This window comes from Sus scrofa, chromosome 1 (genome assembly GCF_054392235.1).
Source record: "Sus scrofa isolate SSC_HxYL_T2T_F1_AM1 chromosome 1, Sscrofa_HxYL_maternal_Yorkshire_Landrace_v2.0, whole genome shotgun sequence".
Taxonomy (NCBI): domain Eukaryota; kingdom Metazoa; phylum Chordata; class Mammalia; order Artiodactyla; family Suidae; genus Sus; species Sus scrofa.
In genome coordinates, this window is record NC_139383.1 from 109,439,219 (window position 1) to 109,466,894 (window position 27,676).

At 42.0% G+C, this 27,676-nt stretch overlaps 2 protein-coding genes and 1 long non-coding RNA gene across 22 annotated transcripts in view; 2 read left to right on the forward strand and 1 right to left on the reverse strand.

Annotated features, from left to right (window-relative positions):
• The window catches only part of SMAD4 (SMAD family member 4), a 651,075-nt gene that overhangs the window by 137,538 nt on the left and 485,861 nt on the right, over positions 1 to 27,676 (forward strand). The gene's annotated exons all lie outside the window — the stretch shown is intronic.
• MAPK4 (mitogen-activated protein kinase 4) overlaps positions 1 to 27,676 on the forward strand; it is a 184,121-nt gene that overhangs the window by 7,108 nt on the left and 149,337 nt on the right. For 4 of the 20 annotated variants that reach the window (XM_084966107.1, XM_084966136.1, XM_084966072.1 and 1 more), the window contains exon 2: positions 12,834 to 13,002. The exons of the other annotated variants lie outside the window; for them this stretch is intronic. The gene's annotated coding sequence lies outside the window, so the exon portion shown is untranslated. The remainder of the gene's footprint in view (positions 1 to 12,833; positions 13,003 to 27,676) is intronic. 20 annotated transcript variants of the gene reach the window in all.
• Positions 19,690 to 27,551, reverse strand: LOC146406290 (uncharacterized). The gene is made up of 3 exons (XR_014808988.1): positions 21,631 to 27,551; positions 20,155 to 20,662; positions 19,690 to 19,867 (listed from the first exon to the last, which is right to left on the reverse strand). It is a non-coding gene; the product is annotated as an uncharacterized LOC146406290 (long non-coding RNA).

Genomic DNA, 27,676 nt, shown 5'->3' on the forward strand with positions numbered 1-27,676 from the left:
TAAAGCATCCTATATACAGCATCATGGCCCTCGTTAACAATACTGTATTATATATATGAGAGTTTCTAAGGGATTAGGTCTTAAAAGTTCTCATCACAAGAAAAAAATGTATAACTGTGTGGGGATGACTAGACTTACTGTGGTGATCATTTCATGATATATATAAATATTGAATCATTGTGTTGTACACCTGAAACTAACATGTCCATTATATCTTGGTAAAAATGTTGAAAAAAACTTTTTTAAGCTTCCTTTAGTGTTCTTTTATATTGTTTCTACAGTAAATAATTGGAATGAAACTTTCCTTGTTTGGGTATGTAATACATTTTCATTACAGAAAGTAGCAAGATGAATGAAAATAATCATTCTACCTGTGATTAATTGATCTGATCATATTGTGCTATGATTATTTTATTTTTTAGTGTTTTTTCCTCTGCCTTTTTTTTTTTTTTTTTTTTTTGGCCGTGCAATGCATATGGAGTTCCTGGGCCAGGTGTTGAATCTGTGCCACAGCTGTGACCCAAACCTCTGTAGTGACAATGCTGGATCCTTAACATGCTATGCCACAAGGGAACTCCATTTCTCTGCTCATTTTTGAACACAGTTGAGATCATACCATACATATACTTCTAATTTTTTTCTTGCTTTTTATCAGTTAATATTATAAAAATTTCCATGTTATTATGAACTCTTTTGTAGCATAATATTTAATGACTACATAATTCAGTACTTTGGAAGCCCATTAACTTATTACAATATTGTTCCCAATTTCTGACCACTGTGTCATGTCAGTGAGCAACTTTGTGCCCATACTTTTCTACAATTTGGATTATTTTCTTAGTATACATTCCCAGATAGAGAAATTATTCAACCAAGGGTGGAATGCACCATATTAATAAATTGCTGGAACTGGAACTGATTTCACCATACCACTGATAATGCAGGGTCTTTTTTAAAAAAATTATTTATTTGATGAGGCGAAAATTCGTTTGCATTTTGGTTACCAACATGGTCTAACATTTCTCTGTGGGATAGTTACCTGTTTGTATATTTGTTAATTCTTTGTTTTTCTGTTTGAGTTTAGAGTTTAAAAAAAATTGATCTGCATGTAGAAAATCAATTTTTTAACAGGAAAAATTATAAATCTCTGATTACCTGGAGTTCCATCCAACCCTGATGTACCACATTCCAACAGCTGTGTTTCAGACTGAACTCTTTGTCACAGTGATGGCGCTGCCTGTACAGTTCCTAAAGCAAGCTTGGGTGGACAGAGAGCTCCATCTCCTTGCTGTTGGCCAGCACGCCGTGAGCACTTACTGGGTGCTTCCCTACCACTACTTCTCAATTCTTACAACTGCTTGTGAAGTGGATACTGTTTTACTCTAATCATTTACATAGGAGGAGAGTGATGTACAGAAAGGTAAAATAACTGTAGTCACATATACCTTTAGAAGGATTCTGATCACCAGTTCCAGTGTGTGGAATTTTCCTCACACATCCAAGCAGTTCTCTGTGACACCAGTGGAGTGTCCTACAACTCAGTTCTGACACTTTCTACCTGAGGCAGCATCAGATCCTTTGGCTTAAGGGCTCAGTCCCATAAGACTGCCCTCTAGTTCAGTCACAAGCCAGGTTGTCCCCTGTGCTTCTGACCAAGTGGCTATACATCAAAGTTTCCCCGACTCTCTCATTGGGTTCAGTTAATTTGCTAGAGTGGTCACAGACTCAGGAAAACCCATTTACTCACTAGATTCCTGGTCTATTACAAAGGATGTTAAAGGATACAAATTAGCAGCCAGGTGAAGAGATACCCAGGGCAAAGACCTGAACAAAGGATATTCTTTCTGTCTTGGAGTCTGGGGCTGAGCGCAGTGGCACCTGGAAGTGTTCTTGTTCCCCAACCTGGAAGTTCTCTGAACACCTTCTTTTGGAATTTTATGGAGGCTTCATTCCTAAGGTCTGGTTGATCAAATCACTAGCCGTTGGTGATTGATTCGACCTCCAGCTCTTGGCCCCAACACAGTCCCAGGGTGGGACTGAAATTTCCGTCTCTCTTTCCTGGCTGGTTGCCAGGTTGGTTCCCTTGGCAACCAGCCCTCATCCCTAGGTACTTTCCAAAAGCCACCTTATTAATATAAACCCAGGTATGGTAGAATGGGGCTTTTGAGTAATAAGACACCTATTTCACCTTTTTTTGGCTCTGAAACAATATCAGGAATGGAGGATAAGAGACCAAATATTATAGTAAAAGATACTCCCATTGCACTTATTGCTCAAAAAATTCCAAGGGTTTTGGAAGCTGTGAACTAAGAATTGGATGTGGATGAAGACCATAGATATGAGAAATATACTTTGTTCATCTGAATGTCCAAATACATATTTCTTATAAATCACAGTATTGTAATTTTTGACCACTGTCGTACTTTCTCTGGATCTTTGCTGAAGTGACCTGCCTCCCTTGTGTTGTTGGTCTTTGAGCAGGCTGCGCTTAGGAAAATCAGGACCTTCCTCTGCACTCCATTGCCTATTGCTAGGAGAACTTTGTGGAGTAAGGTAGTTTTGCTACCTTAAACTTCTTCTTTTATATCTCTCAGCCTCTCTTCTGTTTTTTTTCCATCCTTTTTATATCTCCTAGCTACAGCTGGTAGTTTTTCTGACCCATCTTCTAAATCACACCCTGTCTCTTCAGCTGTATCTAATCTGCAGTTAAATCCATCTGTTGCATTCTTAATTTCAGCTACTGAATTTCAGTTCTAGGATTTTTAGCTCTTTTTCAAATCTTTAATGTTACTTTATATAGTCCTGGTTCCTTGCTTTGAAAAATTTAAGCTTAATTTCTATTTCCATGAGCATAGTAAGTATAGTTGTATTACATTCTGTGTCTGGTAATTTTCTACCTGGAATGTGTCTGTTTCTTCTATTTGTTTTTTGTTCTGATTCTCATGTTAGTTCATATTTATGTTGTTGTGCGCCTTGTTATCTGTGAATATATGTTAGATATTTTTTTGAAAAGAAATTATGTAAATACCATGTCTCATCAATTTTAAGTACATCAATTTTTTTTTTTTAACGTTTTAACCTCTGGATAAGCAATGAGGTCCTACTGTACAGCACAGGGAACTATATCCAGTCTCTTAGAGGAAGAACATGATGGAAGATAGTATGAGAAAAAGAATATATGTGTATATATATATATGAGACCAGGTCACTATGCTCTACAGCAGAAATTGACACAATACTGTAAATCAACTATGCTATCATAAAAAAACTCTGAAATTCAAAAAGGTATGATGGAGACATACCTTTATAGTTGGTAGCATTTTCCCCTTTTCACTGGTACCTACCTAAAATAGTAGTGCATCATATAATTAGCAATACTGAAGATTGATGAAATAATTTGAGGCTTTGAATGATGATGATGAACATGACAAGTGTTCTAGAGAGGCTTTTAAATAGTCTCTAGAGGCTTGTTGGGATACCAATAATCCCAGATCAATTTTGGGACCAGAGATTTTCTAGACCTTCCAGATGACAGGAAGCCAGACTATTTTTTGTTTTCTCTTACTCATGGAACCTATTTCTTTGAGGTCCCAACCGTAAGTGTGAAGTGGCTTATCAGGCCTTAATCTTTCTTTTCCAGGTTGACACATACCCTAGGACCCATGGCCACAGCTTGGGATCTCCTTCTCCTAGATCTTAAGTTTGGTGCTTAAGATCTCTTGAAAGCTCTTGTAAGCTCTTTGGTGCTTTTAGGGAGAATTTTTAAAAAACATTTCATCTGGGTTTCTTTGTTGTGTTTGCTGGGAAGTTGGTTTTGATTATGCAGTTCATCACTGCTAAAAGGAGGCAGCAGTGAATCTGATCTATCTTAGAGACTGACAGAAGAACATGAAATACCAGCTACTCTTTGCCAGCTCATGACTAGAGACCTTGCTCTGTCCACTCCTAATATGTCATCTCAGTCACAGCCGGAAAGTGGAGGTTGGGATGAATAAATTTCCATGAACTAGACACAGCTAGGTGTAGATATATTTCCCTGCATAAAAGAGACCAATTCCTCAGGCTCTTCCTAGAAAGGCGGGTGACTGGGCAGAGGACGCAGTGGCAGGAGTGGTGTCTGGAGTGGCGTCTGGAGCCCCATCCATCATCAGCCTCCATCTGGCCTCTTCCTTCTCATCTGTACTGTCCTGCAGAAAGCTGGGATGTTAGAACCAAGGAACAAGATGAAGGAGGAAAATGACTTCTAGTCCAGCAACTGTTGAGAAGTTAAAAAAAAAAAAAAGTAGACCGTATTTCAGCTAGGTAAGATTTCATCCATTCAGCATGGGCCCCCACCATTTCCATTTGGAGGGCAGAATTTCTCATCCATGGCCAAGGCTGTTCCTTGTGGAGACTGAACTGTTGTGTCTAGGCTCAGGGGTCAAGGTGGTCTTTCCAGGGAACTCTTCTTGAATTGTATTTTTCAAAAGAAGCTCTGTGTTCCTTTTTGGCTTTTCAAAGGCACATGCTTACCTATGTGTCCTCAAAATCAGCAGCCAAGGGTATTTTCCCCCTGCCTTGCTCAAGTTCTCATAGATGTTTCCCCCCTCACGAAGCCAGAGAAGTTTCCAGTGATAAAATGTTATGTGTTGGGTTTGAAGAGGTTGGGCAAAGGGGTGGAGAAAGAGAGCCTCCATTGGCTGTTTTGAGGGGGCTCTTATTTTTATTTGGGGCTCTTACTTTATTTTTATTTTCTCCCTGGAAATCTCAAGGCTGTCATTTCAGAAAATTGCTGTCTGCCCAGGGAACCGCAGATCCAGTGTCACCCTTTGATAGACTTGGGCCGTTGGGTGAAGTGAATGATATGATAACATTCATAGGTATGATAACAGGGATCTATCTAGAAAGCGCTTGTTTTGGAGGAATTATCCCTACCATCTTTTTGGAGATTCCTTCATACCTTTTGTGGATTCCATGATGACTTATCCAGCATATTTTTATTTAATTTTATGTAGGTATTTTATTTAATTTTATGTAGGTATTTCACACAAAGGGACAACAATATAATAACTTCCATCCATCTATTGCTAGAAATGGAAATCCTCCAATTAGGTTTTAATAACTGTCCTTAAAGGAACAAATCTTGTCATTCCACTCCTAGGTAATTCTAGATTGTGACCGATCCCTTTGGAAGAGATGATAGATGGCTTAATTAATTTTGAAGAAGCAAATTTTCTATTCTCCCAGAAAATGTACCCTTCCATGATTATCTTTGGAGGTGGAATTACTATAAAGCCCCACCAGCCATAAGAGCTTATGAACCATGACATCTGAAAACTCTTCAGCCTGAAAGGAAGTAAATTAATTCCTCTGGCATGAGTCACTTTAGGTACAAGCCATATTCCTTTATTTATCTGTAACTTAGGCTCTTAAGCTGATTTCGCTAAAGAGGTATAATTATTTGGACATCAAGGCCATTTTCTATATTTCTGTTGTCAAATTTTCCATTTACTTGTATTTGAGGTTTTTTCCAGCCACTTGGAGCCTGTTTTGTGTGCTAACTATAATATGCTATAGTTTCAGTAACGTGTAAGAGAGCCACAGGGAGTTTGAAGTTAGCTGAGCAAATTCCTGTGATTGTCATAGATGCCAGGACATTGCCTTCAGGATGTGATGGCAATGGTACTTTTTACCACATAGTCAGAACTTTTTCAGAAGACTCAGAACAGTCAAGTATGATAGCTCTTTCAACAGAAATAAAAGAGACAGGGAAATTCAGAAATCTGAAATGCTTTTATGTGCAAGAGAAGAATAAGCAGCATGATTGCAGGAAACCATTTAGGAAGAGGAGGTGAGAACTATATAACAATGGAGTTAACTGCAGTGACTGCTTTGAGCTTTCCAGGCTGGAGGAGAGAAAATGAAAAATGTCTTGACCAATTACTAGAGCAACCCACCCATCTGCTATGTAATAAAGCCGGTGAAATACGGGCTATCAAAATGACAGAGAGAGCTTTAGGGTATACAGAGTAAGGAGAGAGACAGGTTTTTTTTAATACTGTGAGTGATAATATGTCTGGTAAATATTTCTGGGCATGTTGTGGCTTAAGTAACTGTCGTTTTCCTATATTTTACCGTTTTCCTGAGCTGAGTGGAGATTAAAGACCAATAAAAGGCTTAGGTCCTTATTAATTTTGTTGGGCTTCAGGATGAAGGATGATGGGGAGTTTGAGTCCAACATGAAAATGCCCTTGGTTTTTAAAAGTATTTTAAAAGCTTAATGTCTTGTTTCTACATTTTTGTGCATGCTTTCATTCTTCCAAAGTTGTTCCATGAATTCGTTAATCCTGAAAACCCCCTTTTTATGAACAGCCTCTGACAATGAACCTGAAATGCATTTATGGAACAAGAGGAGGTTAAAAAAAAATCCTTTGGCTTCTCTCTTCACTTTATTCAGAAGCTGATCCCCAGAATCAAAGATCCATCTATAGGTTCTTTAACGGCTGACTTTTCTTTTATTTAACCAACAAACACACCGTTTTTCTCTGTACTCCTGAATTGAGGATTTGGTGTCCATGATATATTAAATAACCTTCTTGTCTTCTATTCCACCTTTCCTACTGGTAAGACATAATAAGAGCATTATTATTTAATTATCATCACTAGAAGCAATGTCAGATTTCAGTAATCCAAAACTATATTGCCTTAAACTGAGATTATTTGAAATAAGATCTTTCCTCTCCAGTAATGGATACCTAGAAAAGGAGGTGTATAGTTTAGATACAGGGGGCAGATATGGGAACATATACACATGCAGTTGTGATTATGGGGTTATCATAAGCTTTGTTTCTGGGAGGATGCATAAGACATTGTTAGTCATGGTAAAGTAAGGAACAACTGGTTATTGAGGTGAGGGAAAGGGTTTTTTATTTTATATCTTTCCACACTCATTAATTTTTTTTTTTTTCGGATGAGAAATTCTTTTTTTTTTTTTTTTTAATTTTCCCACTGTACAGCAAGGGGGTCAGGTTATCCTTACATGTATACATTGCAATTACAGTTTTTTCCCCCACCCTTTCTTCTGTTGCAACATGAGTATCTAGACATAGTTCTCTTCCACACTCATTAATTTTTAAAATAAGCACATATTTTTATTTGGTAAGTAAATAAGGGGAAAAATTAAGAAGTAGGGGGAAAAAAAAAAAGAAAAGAAGCCACTCTGGATGAGCTCTTGTAGCTCGGAATCTAACCTCTGGATTCCGTTCCGAGTGGAGATTCTGGTTTTTGTAAATCATTAGATCAAAATCTATAGGAACACAGGATATCCTCCATGGTTTTGTGTAACTTACATTACGCTGCATTTTATAAATCCCTCCCATGCCCGTGTCTTCTTTGAGCCTCCCAGTGGCGCTGTCCAGGATGTTGGGTTGGTATTATAATGATTCCCATTTTGCAGATGGGGAAACTTAAGCTTGAGGAAGATAGGGTGGCTTGTCTGAGATGACACATGCACTACCTGGGATGTTCAGAACTAGAAGACAAGTTCCGTGTGCCTTTAACCCTGATAGAAAGAATTTTATCATCTGTTTTGGACGTTCTTTTTAAAACACTCCTAGCTGCTTCCTCTCTGGTTTCATGACATAGAACCTATTTCATTCTGTGTTAAATCATGGTTAGATGTATAATTAGTTTCCTCGTAAATTTTATCACCATCAGCTGGCTCTCTTCTTTTTGTAACCCTACTGTGTCTAGTACATTATGGTGCATATATTAGTTCCTTAATCTTGTTGTTTGTTTGTTTGTTTTTGTTTGTTTTTTTGTTTTTGCTTTTTGAGGTGGGAAGCAAACCCACAGCAGTAGATGGAAGTTCCCAGACTAGGGATTGAATCAGAACTACAGCTGCCGGCCTACACCACAGCCACAGCAATGCCAGATCTGAGCCTACACCACAGCTCATAGCAACACCAGATCCTTAACCCACTGAGCAAGGCCAGAGATCAAACCAGTATCCTCATGGATCCTAGTCGGGTTCATTACCACTGAGCCACAATGGGAACTCCCCTTCATCTTGGTTTTATGGAATTGGATACTCAAGGTACTTTCTCTCAAATAATCGTTTTTAGGGAAACAGAGGAATAAACTTAGCCACAAGACTAATATCATCATCCACAAGAGAATTTAAAACCGTATAACATTGGAACTGGAAGAAAACCATCTTTGTGCATGTTTATTCTCTTGTTTTAGAAATAAGGCACCTGAATCAAACAACTTACTCAAGAGGGCACAGGGAATTAGAGGGGACTTGACACTCAGAGCCTCTTCTCTTTCCAGTCCACCCGTCTTCCTGCTGCAACAGTCATTACAATAATCCCTTTTGGTCATCAGGCATTTAGATGAATAGTCGATGTTGGCAAAAGAGAGATCATATTCAATTAAAACAGAAACTGTGAAGAGGTAATCTCAAAATGAAGAGGAAGGTATGGAGCTGACTTTTCTAAGTTTTAATGAGCAATTCTGCAGATTTACTTCTTCTTAAAGCAAACTTGCTGAATAAACATACATTTCCACAAAAGGAATCACAGTAGGAATCTTTTAGATAGGTATCCCAACCGGGAGCATTTGAGATAGAGTCCAATCACTCTGTCTTGTTGGGCAAATGTAGGTGCATAGCATCGAAGTTATGAAATGAGGAATTCATAGTGTTTTCTGTCTTACCTGCTGGTTTTTTAAAACACCTCAGCCATGTCTAGCCTGACGAATAAGCCTCCTATCTCCCTCTACAGCAAGTAGCAAAGAGCCCTCCAATTCTTCAGTTTGCCGCTGGGCACCTGCACACCCAGAAGCCATTCTTAGCCATTCCTGGTTTTCAAATGTGCTGAGAAGGGAACTGGAAAGATGTTTATGTCTGAAGCCACCCAAAGGAGAAAGCGAAGGAGACATTTCAAGGAGGAAGACAGTGCTGAAAGTATGAGGGCTGTGGGACCCCTGAGCATCAGATTCACGAATAAGGAGGCAGAGTGCCATTTTTATGATCCAGCTATGTTCTTTTTGTGACACCCCCTGTTGGGTTCATGCAGTCCTAGAAGCCGCTAGCTCCTCTAGGCATAGTTGTAAAGAACGTTGTGGTAATGGATCTCTCTAAAAATTCAGTTCAACCAATATTTAAGGTGGGTGCTGTAGGAGAGAGTTACAGTAAAAATAGGGAACACAGGCTCAGCTCTTGTTGAGCTTGGAGTCTGTGCTGTGCTTTCCAAACTTTTCTGCATGTTGGAATCATCTAGGGACCCTCAAAAAACACTGATGTCTGTGCCCAGCCCACCAGCTCCAGCTTATGATCCAATTGGTTTGGGATGTGGCCTGAGGTTTGGAATATTTTATTTTATTTTAGGCCACATGTTGCAATTTGTCAATGTCTTTATTTTTCTTTTTTTCCTTTTTCAGCCACACCTGTGGCATATAGAATTTCCTGGGCCAGGAAATCTGAGCCACATCTGCAACACTGGATCCAGGATCCAGGCCAGGGATCAAACTTATAATGCCACAGAGACAAGTCAGATCATTAACCCACTGTGCCACAATGGAATATTTTAAAAGATAGTTCTAGGAGTTTCATGGTAGCTCAGGAGGTTCAGGATCCAGCTATGTCACTGCTGTGGTTCTGGTTACTGCTATGGGCTGAGTTTGATCCCTGGCCTGGAAACTTCCTCATGCTGCAGGTGCAGCCAAAAATAAAATAAAAATAAATAAAATAATGAGTTCCAAGTATAAAAAATAGAGATAATTCTAAAGTGCAAATTTGGGAACCAGTGGTGTATGGAGTGGTTTTCAACCTTGGCTATATTAGAATTACCCAGACTATATATGTAAAGATATGTATATGCACATGTACATAGGTGTATACAAATACACATGTATATACCCACATGCATAATATACATATGCACATACATACATGCCTCAGGCTCCAGCCCTAGAGACTCTAATGTACACGATTTGGGATGGGGTCCAGACATCAATATTATTTAAAGCTATAGTTCCCCAAATTGGAGTTTTAAAAGTGCTTATGCACAGGTTGCACCCTAGCTGTTTTGATTTAATTAGTCTGGGGTCTGGTCTAGGCATCAGAATCTTTTCAAAGCTCCTCGCATGATTCTAATATGCAGCTAAGATTGTTCTCCACTGAGTTAGAGAGCAAGACCTGGCTACCTTGTGCATAGCAGGTGCTCAGTAAAAATGACTGACTCTGAAATGAAAACTAGATAGAAGAATTTATAAGAAAAGTCAGTGCTAAAAAAAAAAAAAAGTACGTTCCTGGTTCTTTGGGCATTTCCGTAGGCCTGAATGTTATGCAGTGACTTGGGGCTGGAGTGGGTGTCAAAACCTAATCAATCCAGACCATGGCTTTTGTTGTGGCTACCAGTGGAACCTTCAGCTGAAATGGACAGCTAAGCTCTTCCTAATTGCTCTATTCCATTATACCTGCTTGTGATGGGCACTGGCAGATCTGCCTGTCATATTCCTGATGTGTCTAGCATTGTGTTTGGAAGAAAAATCACCACAAACTGGATTCTGTGAGATTGGGGTGCTCCAGCCCTGGGTTTAGCCTGAGGTGAACTCTGTCTGGTGCAGCCAGAGTCCGCCCCTTCTCCTGTCCCCTGTTAGAGAGAGCTCCCTGGAGCCCAGAGCACAGAGTTGCCTGGTTTCCTTTGTTCCCTAGGTGATTCTTGATGAGTCCAAGGGGTACAGAGAGGGGAAGTATTTCCGCATCTGGCCCCAGTGAACGCAGCTGCTTTCAGCTGTGGAGAGGCTCCACCACCCTGGAAAGGGGGAAATGGCCAGGCAGAGAATTCACTGCAGCTGCTTACTGGGCAAAATCTGAACTGCTCCCATTGGCCTTTGAAGACTCTAGGGCACTGGTTCTAAAACTTGAGGGTGCATCAGAATTGCCTAAAGTCGTGTTAAACTACAGATAGCTGGGGCAGCCCCCTGATTTGCTGATTCAGTAGGACCGGGGTGGGGCCCAAGAACTTTCCTGTCTAATCCTTTCCAGGCAGTACTGACTGGCTAGTCTGGGGATTACCCCATTGCAAACCACTCCTCTAGGAAGAAGGACACAGATGGCACCTGTGTTGTTCAGCAAAAGGACATCACTTGATTGCAGCAAAATGTACTGATGGTCACAAGATCAAGAACTGAAATGACCTCCAACTATAAGATTGATAGATTAATTGATTTTTTAAAATGAGGAAACACCTACTCCATGATGAAAGCCTATTGCTGTAAGGAAGAAGAAGATGTGGTTACTCACTAAACAGCTAGTCTTGGGGGTGGGCGATGTGTCAGTCACGGGGTAGCCATGTTACCATCCCCCTGTAAGACAGAGTGCCTGGGCTTCTCTGGGACATTCGTGGGCAGGAGTGTGGCCCAAAGGCAGCTTCCAGGAGGAGGTGATTCCAAGGTGGAACCTTAGGGGATGATGAGGGGTTTGCCAGGTGAAGAAGGTGGGGCTGTGTTCCAGGGCCAGCAGGAGTGAAGATAAGCAGGCCTGGAGTGGGGAGCCACACGTGGTACAGGGTGATTGATGGGGAGAGAGAGCTTGGTCTGGACTAGTAGGCTGAGGCTGGATTCCAGGGCCCTGTCCTCTTTGTGGAGGAGCCTGGGCTGATCTGAAAGCCAAGGAGGTCATTGAAGGTTTTGTTTTTTTGGTTTTGTTTTCAATTGAAGGATTTTCAGGAGGCTGGGCTAGAGGGAGCATGCGCCTATAAGACTGTGATGGGAGTCCCCTGGGGAAGTGATGAGGCTTCAGGGGAGGTGACCTTTACATCACCTTGTCCTTGCATCATGCTCAGCCTTTGTTCAGTATTTCAGACTTTTCAAAGCCAATTCCAATGGGTGTATTACTGGTTTTTTGAGCATCTGCTGTGTGTGCTTTTAGAATAGAACCAGGCTCTCAGTCTTGTGCTCCCCTTATATTGGTACTGTGTTTCAAGGAAAATTGAGTTAAAATGAACATCAAGGCAACCTTGGAACAAGGAAGCTTGAAAAATGGAACCTAAAGTTCCCGTTGTGGCTCAGCAGGTTAAGAATCCCACTAGTCTTCATGAGGATGCAGGTTCGATCCCTGGCCTGGCTCAGTAGATTAAGGATCTGGCATTGCTGCAGCTCTAGCTCAGAGCCAGTGTTGCTGTGGCTGTGGTGTAGGCCAGCAGCTCTGATTTGACTCCTAGGCAGGGATCTTCTATAGGCCACAGGTGCAGCTGTAAAAAGAAAAAAAAAATGCAACTGCCTGGAGGGGCCTGTGTGGAAGGGAGCAGGCAGGTCCACCTCTTTAGCCTGGATAAAGTCAGGGAGGGACAAAGACAGGGAGCATGCTGGGTGTCTTTGGGGAGCTCTGCCTTTTTCCTTTTTGGTTTTAAACTAGGAGTGACACTTCCCTCTCCTGTTCTCCTTGAGAACAGATTACAAATCTGAGTCATGGTCCAGCTACCTACTGGCAGCCACCATCCCCCACCTCCCAGCCCTCCCATTTGGGGGCCTACCCAGGGCTGTCTCCTAAATTCCTAGTACCCTCAAGATGGCTGGAGTGCTGGGCATTCTGGAGGGACAGGAGAGATCCTGAATAGATAAGACCCACTCCATGCTCACATCGGTTGGGAATGAGTTATGCATGAAGGACACCGTGAAGAGGACTGCAGTGAGCCAGTCATTGGGTAGAGTCAAGGGCAGAAGGGGTTGGGGAGAGCAAGTCCTCATCTGTCCCTGACCCATCTTAAAGTCAACAGTGATGGATTCCACTTGTGGTACTTCACATTTCATCTAGTAATGAAAATTTGATTTGTGGTTTCCTCTCCTAGGGCTCTTCATCACAGCGTAATTGATACATCTCTAGTGAGTGGCTCTTGAGGAAATCGATGCTGACAGGTCTCATCAGAACCCAGAGAGCCTCCCAGGGATGTTGGCGACTCCATCTCCCCTGTTGTACCCCTTCCTCCTGCCAGCTGTGGGGTTTCACAAGTGGCCGAGGTAGGGGCCAAGTCAAAGGTTTGAGTGGGCTGCTGTTGGGGAAGGTCACACTACATAGATGGATGGCTGGCATCAGTGAGCGGTCTGTGTTCTGAGGTCATGGCATCAAGATTTATGGGTCACTGATGCCAAGGTGGCCTCACTGCTTCTGACCAGTGCAGGAGATGTGAGACTGCAGAAGGGGTTGCTGGCAGCCTACCTCAGATTGCAAGCCTGGGTATGAGCAGAAGGTCAGGGACATGATCCAATATTGATGTTTGCCCTGGTCGCTGGATATTGTCCAAGAGACACAACCTGAATATCTCACCGAGGACTGTCCCAGGCATTTGTCTAAGGACATGTCCCACTAGGATTCTTTTGCCTAGAGGGTTGTTCAAAAGGTTTGGCCTAAAAATCCAAAGGGATTTTCCTTGACCTTCAGCTAGTTAAGGCAAAGCTGCTTTGATTCTTATTCCATCTGCCCTTTGTCTCTGAATGGGGCTCGCCGTGTGGTGGGTACCCTTTGAGGGAGCTCTGCCTTCTCTTTCTCTTGCAGGGTGTTTACTGTCAGCCTTTCCCAGTGGACCAGCACTAGAATACAAGTTTTATTCTCTAGTGACGTTGATTGTGCTAGTCAGAGCTTAGTAAATCTTCAAGGCAGGAACATAAACCCATTACACAGCTTCTTTGATACCACCCTCTTATTTTCCATTTTGGCCATCATCATGCGGGAGCTGTTGTGTCACTGGGTGCTGGACCGAGGTGCCTGAATTCCCCTTGGCTCTGAGTCAGCTCATTATCTGCACAGGTCCATCCTTCCAATGTCCCTTGAATGCTGCTTGTGGGGCCTTTTGCCTTACACTGGCCTGGTAGGAATGCTTGCTGCGTTTATTCATTCTTCACTCTGTGAGCAATAGGGATTATAGTTTGCGTATTCATTCTGAGTCCCCTCAACATCTCAAAATGCAGTAGTGTTTTTACCTAAAAAGTGAGGAAACGAGGTGTATTAATTATCTAATTAACAAACTGTGAAAGCTTAAAACAGTAAACATTATCCTGTAGTTACTGTGGGTCAGGAGTTTGCAAGCAGTTTGGCTGGATGGTTCTCGGATAGTTTAGGATCTCTCATGAGGTTGCACTCAAGATATTGGCTGGGGCTGTAGACATCTGAAGGTTGGCCTTGCCCAGGAGGGTCTGCTTTAATGTTTACTCCTGGCTGTCGGCTGGAGGCCTCAGTTCCTCTCTGTGGGGACCTCTCCAGAGAGTCACACAGCATGGCAGCTGGCTCCCCCAGGCGAGTGATTCAAGAGAGAGCAGCTGGGAAGGTGTAGTGTCTTTTATGACCTAGACTCTAAAACTTCATTCTGTCATTTCCATTTTCTTTCTATTCATTAAAGGTAAGTCACTAGGTCCAGCCCACACTCAGAGGGAAGGGGAATTATGCTCTACTTTTTTGAAGGGAGTGTCAGGTAGTTTGGGAGCATATTATACGCCATCACATATAGTGTGGCTCCTGGGTCTGACCAAATGGATGAGCAGAGAGAGCTGAATCCATCCTCCTCTAAGAACTCACTTTTCTGCATGGGTGGCTTGGAGCCTGCTCTGGGGAACTCCATGAGGTGGAAAATGGTTAGGATACCCAGTTAGAGAATTTAGAGTTACTCTGATGGAAGTCATTGACTAGGAGATATATGTACATCCCTCAAAGTGTCTTCGGTATAGTCAGTGCAGGGGAGTACTTCTGTAGATTGTTGGGAATTTGAAATTCATTCTTCCTTTTTGGATTTAATCTTTACTTTTGGGGTTGGGGAGGCTCTGTGTATATACCGTTGCCACCTAGTGGTGACACCCTCAATTGCAGGTTTTTTTTTTTTTTTTAAGAAATGCATATACCTTTTTTAAAATTTTCTTTTTCTTTTCTTCTTTTTTCTTCTTTTTTGCTTTTTAGGGCTGCACCTGTGGCATATGGAGCTTCCTAGGCTAGGGGTCAAATCGGAGCTACAGCTGCTGGCCTACACCACAGCCACAGCAATGCAGGATCCGAGCCACATCTGTGACCTCCACCACAACTCACGGCAACACCGGATCCTTAACCCTCTGAGCAAGGCCAAGGATTGAACCTGCAACTTCATGGTTACTAGTCAGATTCATTTCCGCTGCACCACGATGGGAACTTGCTCCAAAATTTTCAATTTTAAAAGATAAAGTTATGGAATGAAAGCTGATAGAAAATTTTCATCATGACTTTCAAAGCTCATTCAACGTACTCTCCCTCAAGAAGTCTGTAGAGTAAATGGAACAGGGGTTATTATTTCCAGGTTATAAATGGGAAATGGGCAGAAGAGACTGAATGCCTTGTCCAGAGTTTGGAGTAAGTCCAGAGGGCAAGCATGTGAGCTGGAACTTAAGCTCCATGTCTATACCACCAGAGACTTCCTGCCATCCCATCAGGTGTAGCCCCTGCATGAAGGAGGTAGATCCTTCCAAGGAGTGTTTATCATGTGAAGTGGGAAGTGGGGGCACATGAAAGACATTTAACTCCCCAAGACTGCTACTGAATTTGAGACTTTAGCTGTGTGCTGCACAGAAGGGTCTGGAATTCTTTGTCTACATAGCTGATGCTACCGTTTGTGTTAGTATTTCTGAGTGCTCTTTTTTTGTGTGGTAGAATGAAGAGACATTGCTATTTTTGTTATTTTTGCTGTATAACATACCACCCCCATACTTGGTATCTTAACACAGCAGTGACTTATTATTTCTCATAATCTCATAATTGTATCAATTGAGCAGTGCTAGGCTGGGTGATGGTTCTGCTCCATGTGGCATCAAATGGGATTACTCACTTGGCTGCTGTTAGCTGCTGACTGGGTTGGATTGGGCCAGAAGATCCAAGAAGGCTTCCTTCACATGTCTCATACTTCATACTTCTCTGTGTGATCTGTCTCTGTGTTTGGCTTGGGCTTCCTCACAGCATGGTGGTCTCAGGGTAGCTGCATTTCTTATGTAGAGGCTGGCCTCTGAGGGAGTAGACAGACATTTCTGGTTCTCTAAGACCTAGGCTCCAGGAGTTCCCTTTGTGGCTCAGTGGTTAACGAACCTAACTAGTATCCATGAGGATGTGGGTTCAATCCCTGCCCTTGCTCAGTAGGTTAAGGATCCGGTGTTGCCATGAGCTGTGGTGTAGGTCACAGGTGCTGCTCGGATCTCAAGTTGCTGTGACTGTGGCATAGGCCAGCAGCTGTAGCTCCAGTTTGACCCCTAGCCTGAGAACCTCCATATGCTGTGGGCATAGCCCTAAAAAGACAAAAACAACAACAACAACAAAAACCCACGCTCCAAAGTCCCAGACAGAAGGAGCATCATTTTATCACCTTCGGTTATTCAAAGCAAGTCACAGGGCCAGCCTAGACTCACAGGGAGGAGAAATAGATTCTACTTATTTTTTAAAAATTTATTTCTATGTCTAGATACTCATGTCGCAACAGAAGAAAGGGTGGGGGAAAAAAAACTGTAACTGCAATGTATACATCTAAGGATGACTTGACCCCCTTGCTGTACAGTGGGAAAATAATAATAAAAAGAAAAAAAAAAGAAAATAAAAAAAAAAAGAATTTACTGATGAAGGTAAAAAAAAAAAAAAAAAAAAAAAATTTATTTCATTGGGAGTTCCCGTCGTGGCGCAGTGGTTAACGAATCCAACTAGGAACCATGAGGTTGCGGGTTCGGTCCCTGCCCTTGCTCAGTGGGTTAACGATCCGGCGTTGCCGTGAGCTGTGGTGTAGGTTGCAGATGCGGCTCGGATCCTGCATTGCTGTGGCTCTGGCGTAGGCCGGTGGCTACAGCTCCGATTCAACCCCTAGCCTGGGAACCTCCATATGCCGCGGGAGCGGCCCAAGAAATAGCAACAACAACAACAACAAAAAGACAAGACAAAAAAAAAAAAAAAATTATTTCATTGGAGTATAGTTGATTTGCAATGTGTTAATTTCTGCTGTGCAGCAAAGTGATTCAGTTATACATATATACACATTGTCTTTCATATTCTTTTCTATTATGGTTTGCCACAGTATATCAAATACAGTCCCCTATGCTGCACAGAAGTTTATTCATTCTATATGTAATAGTTTGAATCTGCTAATCCTAAACTCCCAGTCTATCACTCTGCTGCCCCGCAACCATTGGCAACCATAAGTCTGTTTTCTATGTCTGTGAGTCTGCTTCTGTTTCATAGATAAGTTCATCTGTGTTGTGTTTTAGATTACACATGTAAGTGATAATCAAATGGTGTTTGTCTTTCCCTTTCTGACTTACTTCACTTAATACGATAATCTCTAGGTCCATCCATGATGCTACAAATAGCATTTCATTCTTTTTTATGACTGAGCAGTATTTCCTTGTATTTATGTACCATACCTTCATCATTCATCTGTTGATGGACATTTAGGTTGTTTCCATGTCCTGGCTATTGTGAATAGTGTTGCTATGAACATAGTGGTCCATGTATCTTTTTGAATTATAGTTTCATCCAGATATATGCCCAGGAGTGGGATTGTTGGATCATATAGCAAGTCTATTTTTAGGTTTTTCAGAAACCTCTGTACTATCTTCTGTAGTGGCTACACCAATTTACATTCCTACCAACAATGTGTTAGGGTTCCCTTTTCCCCATACCCTCTTCAGCATTTGTTATATGTGGACTTTTTAATGATGGCCATTCTGAGCAGTGTGAGGTGGTACCTTATTGTAGTTTTTATTTGCATTTCTCTAATAAGCAGCAATGTTGAGCATATTTTCATGTGCCTGTTGGCCATCTGCATGTCTTCTTTGGAGAAATTAGACTCCACCTCTTGATGTGCAGGGTAGTACCCACATACAGTGATGGGAGGAGATATTGGTGGCCAAATTAGGAATCTATCTACTGTAATAACATTCATGTGTCTACTAGCTAAGAGAAACTCATATATTTTCACTACTATGAGCTATCCATAAGTACAAAGAGGACTGTTAAATCTACCACTTATGCATAAGGTACTTGTGAAAATTCAGGAACAGCAGGTTCAGCCCATTGTGAAGACAGGATGGAGGAATAGCCCTGGGATGCACGTGCTCTCTGCCTATTAACAGTCTGGACCCCCATTTTGGGCTCTGTCTCCTCTTTTTCTCTGTAGCTCCTAGAATCATGGCCTTGCCTTTAAAGATTATGCATCTAACCCAAACTCAGTTCAGACAGATATTTATGAAGAGGGGAAAAAAATCTGGAGAAATGGCCTCAAAGTTAGCCCATTAGATGGTAGAGAAACAGGAGCTCTAAATGTCATGATAATGCTAAACCCAGAGTCTTTTATTTGGATTTGAATTACGGTTCACATTCAAATAATATGCTGACGTATGCACTTCTCCAATCTCTTATGTCTAGAAGATGGTCCTCTCTTTTAGTTTCAGTCCTGCCGTCCATCCAACCACATTGTTGCTTCCTGAGCAAGCTTATGTTAACTCCTGATTGCACTGATAGAGTGGGGTACAGGGGTTCAAATTGCAATTAACACAGAATTCACAGCTGGAGCTTCTATTGTTCCTTGTGGTTGTCCTCTTACCTGCAAATCTGCATTGCCAATATATTTGTAGAGTTTTTTATTTCTCTTCAAGGAACTCTTGGTGCATTATTACGTTTAATTTTTGTGGCAAACTCCATAAGGTAACAGCAATAAGATTGCTCCTTTGTAGAAAGGAGACAGAAGTCCAGGAATGTTAAGAATTTGGTCAAGGAGTGGCAAAGCCAGACTTATGCCCTTATTTTCAGTGTTTTCCCCTGTATCCTGCATTTCCAGCTTACAATATGCCTCTCGAAATACCCAGGGCAGCCTGGGAAGGAGCACCTGGTAGGAGCTTAATAACAGCCTTGGTCATGAAGTGAGGATGCAAAGATAGGCATCTTTAACTTGAATTCCAGTTAGTGGTGTAAAAACTTGCTTTTGGCAGCCAGTGGAGAGACCACCAGAAAACATGTTTTTACCCACCCCTGATGCTGGCTTTCTCTTTGGAAGGCAGTTTGAGCTCATTCCCTCGTGGACCTGAGAATCACACAGTGCTTGCGTCAGCTGCTGAAGCCCTTCCACGGTGCTGCCTCGGATCAAAGCTGCTCACGATGTGGGCAGTTTAGGGCCCCATCAGCACTCCTGTGGAGCTGTCAGTCAGCTCAGAGTGCTGCATGCAAATTAATGAGGAAACTTTCTCTATAGCAATGAATGGGTTTTCCTACTGTGCTAAAATTAGAGCTGAAAGATAAACACAGATATATCATTGGAGTGGAATAATAATGTCATATGCCATATGGGAAACCTAGTGTGGATGAGTTATTCTGTTGTCCTTGGAGTTCTTGAAAACTTTGCTATGAGCTGTGCAGAGGTAGGGGACAATGCATTCTGGTTTGTTGGGGACAGTCTCAGTACAGTTTCTTATCTTTGCATAATTATAGTGGGGTATGTTTCCTTTTACTCAGAAGTGTTCAGGTTTGGGTAATAAGTTTTGTGGTCCCCGAAGCATGGAGCTCAGTCCTGAGTAGGTGCTCAGAGGTTAGTCCCTATCCTTGACAGGCCAGTAACATCTGCAGGAAAGTAACCCCACACAAACTGTGTATTTTGTGCTTTTAATGAACCTATTCTTCTTGACACTAGAGGTTGAAATCAGGTGTTTTCCTTTGATTGGACATTTATTTATTTATTTTGTCTTTTTTCTAGGGCCGCCACCTGTGGCATATGGAGGTTCCCAGGGTAGGGGTCGAATTGGGGCTGTAGCTGCGGCCTACGCCACAGCCACAGCAAAGCAGGATCCAAGTTTCGTCTGCAAACTACGCCACAGCCCACAGCAATGCTGGATCTTTAACTCACTGAGCGAGGCCAGGGATTAAACCCGGGTCCTCATGGGTACTAGTTGGGTTCATTAACCACTGAGCCGTGACAGGAACTTGGTCTCTCTCTCTCTCTCTCTCTTTTTTTTTTTTTTTTTTTTTTTTCCTTTTCTAGGGCCACTTCCCATGGTATATGGAGGTTCCCAGGCTAGGGGTTGAATCGGAGCTGTAGCCGCTGGCCTACACCACAGCCACAGCAATGCAGGATCCAAGCAGAGTATGCAAACTACACCACAGCTCACGGCAACGCTGGATCGTTAACCCACTGAGCAAGGCCAGGGATCGAACCTGCAACCTCATGGTTCCTAGTTGGATTCGTTAACCACTGCACCACAACGGGAACTCCTCGGGCTCTTTTTTTTAAAGTGATAATACTTGTTCAAATTCACATTGGCACAATCATTGGCCTGACTTCTGCTGGCTTTGGATTTGGTTGAGCGCATAGGAAAAGGCATCTCTCGTTCTTCATGAATCTGTAACATCCTCATAATTATATTGGCCACTGTTTTTATAACTCAGTAAATGATTTTTCATGCATGACTGTATTTCACAGCAGCCCTTTTCAGTGAAACTAGAGATACAGAGAGGACCTCATGACTAATTAATAATACCAGAAAGACTGGAACTGAGGCTTCTCCCACCTTTTGATTCTACGTCTGAAGCAGGAGAAAGGTGGGTCCCAGGCTAAGCAACTATAATCCATTCCTTGTGGACAAATAACTTCAAGACAAAAGCAGCATCCTGCCTGGAGAAAAGATAGAGACCATCTATTCTCTTTCTGGAGGTCAAGGAAACCGCTGGAACTCCACACTTGCAGAAAGGTTCCTTTATAAATTCTGTAGATTAATCCCTGTGTTCCGGTGTGTGTTCTGGGGTGTGTTCCTGGAATGGAAATCCTCATAGTTCTGGAACCCACTTAAACCCAAGCTTTCTTTCTGAAAACAGGCATTGGCCAGAAAGGGAGCTGGTTAGTGGAAAAATCTCTCCTTGCCTTTCCCTTTTGTGCGTCGCAATTCAGGGCCTTAGCTCGACCCTCCCTCGACCCTTTCCCACGTGTGCACTCTGTCAGCAGGTGGCAGGATCGCATGTGGGGGCGTTGGGGGGTGCTGTGTATGTGTGTTTGGGGGGGCAACCAAGGTGGAAGCACCTTGTCCATACTTGGAGATTATGCCCTGGAGGGCTTGAAAAGAAAGAGAAGCAGAGAGCTAGAGAAAGAGAGCAAGAGTAAAAGTCAGGGTCCTCAAGTTACAACTGGATGAGGCCTGTGGTTTACCTTGAATTCCTGGGATTCAGCACCAAAAAATGTTGTCAGGTGGCTGTTGGGTGAGAATGCTGAACTCTAATCTCTTGATAGAGTTCCCTGGAACTTTTTCCCTTTGGAGAAAGAATTCAGCAAAGAGACTGAGGGTACTGAGGCAATGAAGTGTTTATTTGAAGAGAGAAGAGAGAAGTGAGAGAGAGGATATGTGTGAAAAAAATACAGGCACAGATTGGGCAGGGTGGTGGAAAGGAAGAGAGAAGGAGACACAGAGAGAAAAAGAGAAGAGGAGTAATGCATGCTTTGGAGGTCCTTTAATTCACTTGGATGGGGGTCGTCCTTCCAGCTTCCTCTGGCCAGTTGTCTTGTTTTATCGGCCTGACTCAGGGCCCTGCCCTCAGGAGGGATTTTAGCACAAGGGTCTCTGGACAGTTGACAGGAAGTGCTATGATCTGGTGCCCTCCTTTCTCTGATCCTGAGGAACCTTTCTGGAGTGTGGAATTCCAGAGGTCTCCTTGACCGCAAGAATGAGAAATAGGTGGTGTCTATCTTTTGTCCAAGCAGGATGCAGCTTTTATCTTGAAGTTATCTGTCCACAGGGAACAGATTACAGCTGCTCAGCCTGGGACCCATCTGTCTCCTGCTTTGCATCCTTCCTTTAATCCTGCCTCTTGCAGACATTCTGACAGCTATATTTGGCTGTAGCCACCTTGACTTAAGACATTTTTCTTAACACCCCATAAAACCTAGGACTCCAGTGAAAAGGGGTAGCATGCCGACCTAGGTGCCAGGGCAGAATTTGGTCACTCTACAACATGCATTGTTGCTAGTGTGGCCAAGGGGGACCGTCATTAAACAAGCCTTCTATTTGTTTAGTCCTTTTGTGGTTTACAAGGCATTTTTCCTGTAGTGTCTGTTTGTAGCACCTGTTTGATGTATTAGAAGCATAAGGCACAGGTGAATATTAGAGGTCTTGCTGTCACCGTTTTTCCAAAATGGAAGAGGGAAGAGTCTCAGAAAGATGAAGTGAATTGCTCAAGGTGACACACCAAGGAAATGGCAGTGCCTGGCTCAGAGCTCAAGTCTTTCTGACAGTTGACCCTCCTCTGCTCCCTCAGTCCTGATTTCAAGGAGCTTCTCCAGCATGTTATTAAACTTGGGAGAGATGGTTTGATTCAAGGCTGCAGGGCTCAGAATGAGCCCCTTGAGAAAGGCTGCGGTTGACTCTTGTAAGAACAGGGACAAGTGTGGTCTTTGATGCTGCAGTGGTGAGAAACACGGCAGCCGTCTCCCAGGGCATTGGGTAATTGTAATCAACCAAAAAGGTCTGGGCAGTTAATTAAGCAGCTCATCTTCAGATGGAGCCACATAGATAGAAAGCAATCAGAGAAGAGCAAAGGACTTGGGAAGGAGAGTTGGTTTTTTTGTTTGTTTTTTGTCTTTTGTCTTTTTAGGGCTGCACCTGCAGGATATGGAGGTTCCCAGGCTAGGAGTTGAATTGGAGCTACAGCTGCCAGCTTATGCCACTGCCACAGCAATGCCAGATCTGAGCTGCATCTGCAACCTACACCACAACTCATGGCTGTGCCAGATCCTTAACCCAATGAGTGAGGGCAGGGATCAAACCCTCAACCTCATGGTTCCTAGTCAAGTTCGTTTCCCCTGCACCACAACGGGAACTCTTCTTTTTTAAATGTTTTTTATTATAGTTGATTTACAGTGTTCTGTCCGTTTCTGCTGTATACCACAGTGACCCAATCATACATATATGTATACATTCTTTTTTTCATATGATCTTCCATCATGGTCTATCCCAAGAGACTGGATATAGTTCCCTGTGCTATATGGCAGGACCACATTGCTTATCTGTTCTCAATGTAATAGTTTGCATCTGCTAACCCCAAACTCCCCGTTCATTCCATTTCCTCCCCCTCCCCCTTGGCAACCACAAGTCTGTTCAAGGAGAGTATTTTAAAGGCTTTCAGGCCCTGCCTGTCATGAGTGAAGAATGGGGTTGGGAAACTGCCTAGAGGCCCCCAAAGGTGGAAGAAGATAAAAAAGGCCTGAGATAGCCTTTACAGACAGGCCATTGGCTCCAGGAAGTGGTATTTGGTTCCTCACTTTGATCAGGGAGGACTTGAGGGGCAAGGAATTTTAGACAAATACAAATCTATAAGGACCAGAGCTGGAGAAGAAGAAACTGTCCCCAGTGTGGAACTGAGGACCAAAATACTTACTTCCTGTGAGTTAGAATAATGTCATCCCTCCTTGCCGTGGACTTTGGAAGATCTCAGTAAGAGATGCAAAGACACTGGCCCTCAGACCAGAGGATGCAACCAGCTCCTGTTGTGAGCAATTTAATTTTAACTCCTCCTCTTGGTGGCCGACTTTTCTTTCTATTTTATTTTTTGTCTCCCTTGTTAACTAAGGGCAGAGGTGGACTTAGATTTCCTCAGTTAGAGGCTTTTGTTTCCAAGCATGTTGGGAATTTATTGATTGAAGGGAGAAGGAACTGATTGGTTGAGGCAAGAGGGAAGTCATGCGTAGTCTTCCCTTTGTGACTTTTGAAGCAGTTGACTTAGAGTCACGGGATGTTAGAACCCAAAAAAGATCCCTAGGGACCGTGTGCTTCAACTTCCATCTAATGCAGGAGTCTTTTCTGCAGCTACATTGATAGGTGGCAATTCAGGCATTTTTGGAACACTTTTCAAAGAGTAAGAATTTATAGGCAGACCTTATTTTACTTTCATTTCGCTTTATTGTGCTTTGCAGATACTGTGCTTATTTTATTTTATTATTGTTTTTGTTTTTACAAATTGAAGGTTTGTTGTAACCCTGTGTTGTCAGATGACAGTATTTTTTAGCAATAAAATATTTTTAAATTAAGGTTTGTACTTTAAAAAAAAACATTTTTTATGGGTGCATCTGGAGCATATGGAAGTTCCCAGGTCAGGAACAGAATCTGAGCCACGGCTTTGACCTGTGCCGAAGCTGCAGTGATGCTGGATCCTTTAACCCACTGTGCCAGGCCAGGGATTGAACCCATGCCTCTGAAGCAACCCCAGCTGCTGTAGGAACTCCTGAACATTGTTTTTTAAGTCAAAATGATATTGCACACTTAATAGACTACAGTATAATGTAAACATAACTTTTATATGCATGGGAAAACAAAAAAAAATCGATACTTTATTACAGTATACACTTTATTGCTATGGTCTGGAACTGGAACCCACAATATCTCCAGTGTGTGCGTGTATTGTCTCAGGACACTGCCCATTCCATTTCTAGGTTTTTTAACCCTGACATAGCACCTGCTATGTAAGTCAGGGGATTTAGTAAATGTAACTTTGATGTCTTGCTGATAAGATATCTTGAGTAATTGTTGTTTTTTCTTATTCTCCATCAAAATTGGCCCCTTGTGATTTCTGTTCCAGGGTCTTTCATATGTTTTGCATGCTCCTTGTGTCTCCTGTGGATGCATGCAATTTTGCATAGCCTAGTGAATGGCACCTGAGGTTTAAGACCAGACTCAGGCTGGAATCTCAGTCTTCTTACTTGCGAGCTATATATGCTCGAGCAGATGCTTAGTTTTTCTGAGCAGAGGGCCCTCAATTTGTGAAAATGGAGCAATTCCAAGCTTCCTGGGTCATTGTAAAGATGAGCAAAGGGTAGGATTCATGGTGTGAGCTCCATAAAGAGTATCAATTACTTTGTTATAACTATGTAGCTCTAATGACATCTATATTCATTTCCCCAATATTGCTTCAGACAATCTCCATCAAACCCTTAGCAGGCTAATTTGAAGAAATTAACAAGCCAATTTAAAATTTATATAAACATGCAAAAGATCTAAAATAGCAAAACAATATTGAAAAGGAAGAACAAAGTTGGAGGATTCCACCTGATTTCAGGAGGTCCTATAAAGCTATAGTAACAAAGAGAGCGTCATTCTGATGTAGGAAAAACAAATAGATCGATGAAACAGAGTAGAGTCTAGAAATAGACCCACACATCTACAATTAATTGATTTTTTACAAAGTTGCAAAGTCAAGAAGGGCTTTTTAACAGATGGTGCTGAAAAAAAAAAAAGTTATCTTTCTGTAGATAAAATGAACCTTGACCCTCACGCCACTGTACACAGCAAAACCAAAGTTAGATCACCGACTTAATGTGAAAGCTAAGCGTAATGTAGGATGTTATCTTTAAGATTTTTCAGTTAATCAGAGATTGGGACACAAAAACCACTAACCACGAAATAAAAAAAGGATATATTGAATTTTATCAAAATTGGATATTTCTGTTCACGAAGAAATGCTATTAAGAAAATAGGTAGTCAACAGTCTGGGAGAAAATATTTGCAATACATGTAAATAAGGAGGACCTACTAAAACTGTAATGAAGTACTCCTACAAATCGATAGGAAGACAAACAACCCAGTGGAAAACATAGGCAAAAGGCCAGTAAGGAGTTTACATCTTTTGTCATAAGGGAAATGCAAATTAAATGAGACGCTATTCACTACTGCCATAATAACTGGAATCAGAAAGATCAGCAATATCAAATGTTGCCAGAATATGGGATAAATGGGATGCTGGTACAGTATTTGTTGGTGTGTAAATGATACAGCCATCTTGGAGAACTGTTTCTTATAGAGTGAAATACACCCTATGGCCCAGCTAGTTCACTCTTAGGCCCTTACACAGAGAAATGAAAACATATTTCCATAAAAAGACTCATATGAGAATGTTTGTAGCAGCTTTATTCATAGTAGTCCCACACTGGAACTGATCCAAGAGCTCATCAACTGGAAATGGATAAATAAACTGTGGCTGTGATCATGGAAAGGGGAATAATACTCAGCAATAAAAAAAGACTGACATACTGATACATGCAACAGAATCTCAAAAACAAAATAATGAGTGGGGGGAAAAAGCCAGAAAAAAGAGTACTTCTTAGGTGATTTCTTTACATCAAGTTCAAAAACAGACAACACTTATATATGGTACTAGAAATCAGAACAGTGGTTGCCTTTGTCAGGAATGGGTGGGACCAAAAGGGGTTATGTGGAAAATTTCTTGGGTAACGGAAACATTTTGTGTCTTGATTGGAGTGATGGGTGTATGGGTGGACATGGTCATCATAGCTTGTTATGTTAAATACTTAAGATCTATGTAAATTCTACGTAAATGTTAAAAATCAATAATGGTATCAAATTGAATACGCTATGATTTACACTAAATAGTAACAGGTGCATTCAGGCTGTTATTTCTGTGATTTAATCTTTCTATTTTTGTTAATGTGGCCTGGAGAGTGCATTCTTGTTTTGTTTTGTTTTTTTAAAGCAGCAACTTCATTGCATACTTGCCATTTATGAAATTTGTAGCTAATGAAAACTGCCAAGTCTCTCTTCCTTTTAAGCATGCATTGCTACCAAGCAACACTCCTTTCTGAAATACTTCCTTTGTTTATCTAAGTGGGTCTATATGTAGCCCTTGAAGGAATGAATAGAACTTAGATAAACAAAGAACTTAGATAAGCCAAGGATAGCTTCAAATGAAGTAGTGCTTAATGCTGGGCACTATTCTGGGGCTTCATGTGTATTTGCCAGTTTGGTCCTCAGAACAACTCCATGGGACAGGCACTATTGTCAGGCCCATTCCATGGATGAGCTGATCTCAGGCACAGTGAAAATAAACAACTTTTTGACCAAGGTCACATGGTCAGTAAAGGATGGAGCTAGGGAGTTCCCATCATGGCACAGTGGAAACAAATCTGTCTAGGAACCATGAGGTTGCGGGTTCAATCCCTGGCCGCGGGTGCAGCCTTAAGAAGACAAAAGACAAAACAAACAAAAAAAGGGTGGAGCTGGAATTCAAATCGTGGCAGATCTGATCCCCAAAAATGTACTCTTAGTTCCTGTGCTACATTATACCTGATCCCTTGTTTGCTGCTCATTGTCTTGTTCTGTCTCACTCAAGTTATTCTAATTCTCTTAGAATAGCTCAAGCTAGACCACTCCCCTCTAGAACATCATACCCAGAGCACTTCATCAATTCTTTACATGACTCTTGTGGAGAGCCTGTCTGTGAACGAGCTGCTGGGCACAGTAAGGGGAAATGTCTCTTGTGATCTCCAGACCTTATTCCAAACTCAGCCTTCAAGGTCTCTCTCCACACACCAGAGTTTGAAGAATTCCTTAAATACCATCAATTAGCCTTGAGGTACATGCCACTGTTCTAGGTATCTAGCCAAATGGTCATCAGTTACATTGAGTCAAATCAGGGACGTGCTGCCTGGTAGCAACTCATGCCTAAAAGGAAAGACTTGGCAGTTATCATTAGCCACACATTCCATAAATGGCAAGAGTGTGATGATGATGCTTAAAAAAAACAAAAAAACAAAAAACTAGTGAGTACAAACTTCAGCCACATTAATAAAGAAGTGGAATGTTTCGATTATGGAATAATAGCCCCAAAGCACTTGTCACAGTTTAGACATGCTTAACATGTTCAATTTCAGATGTCATTATT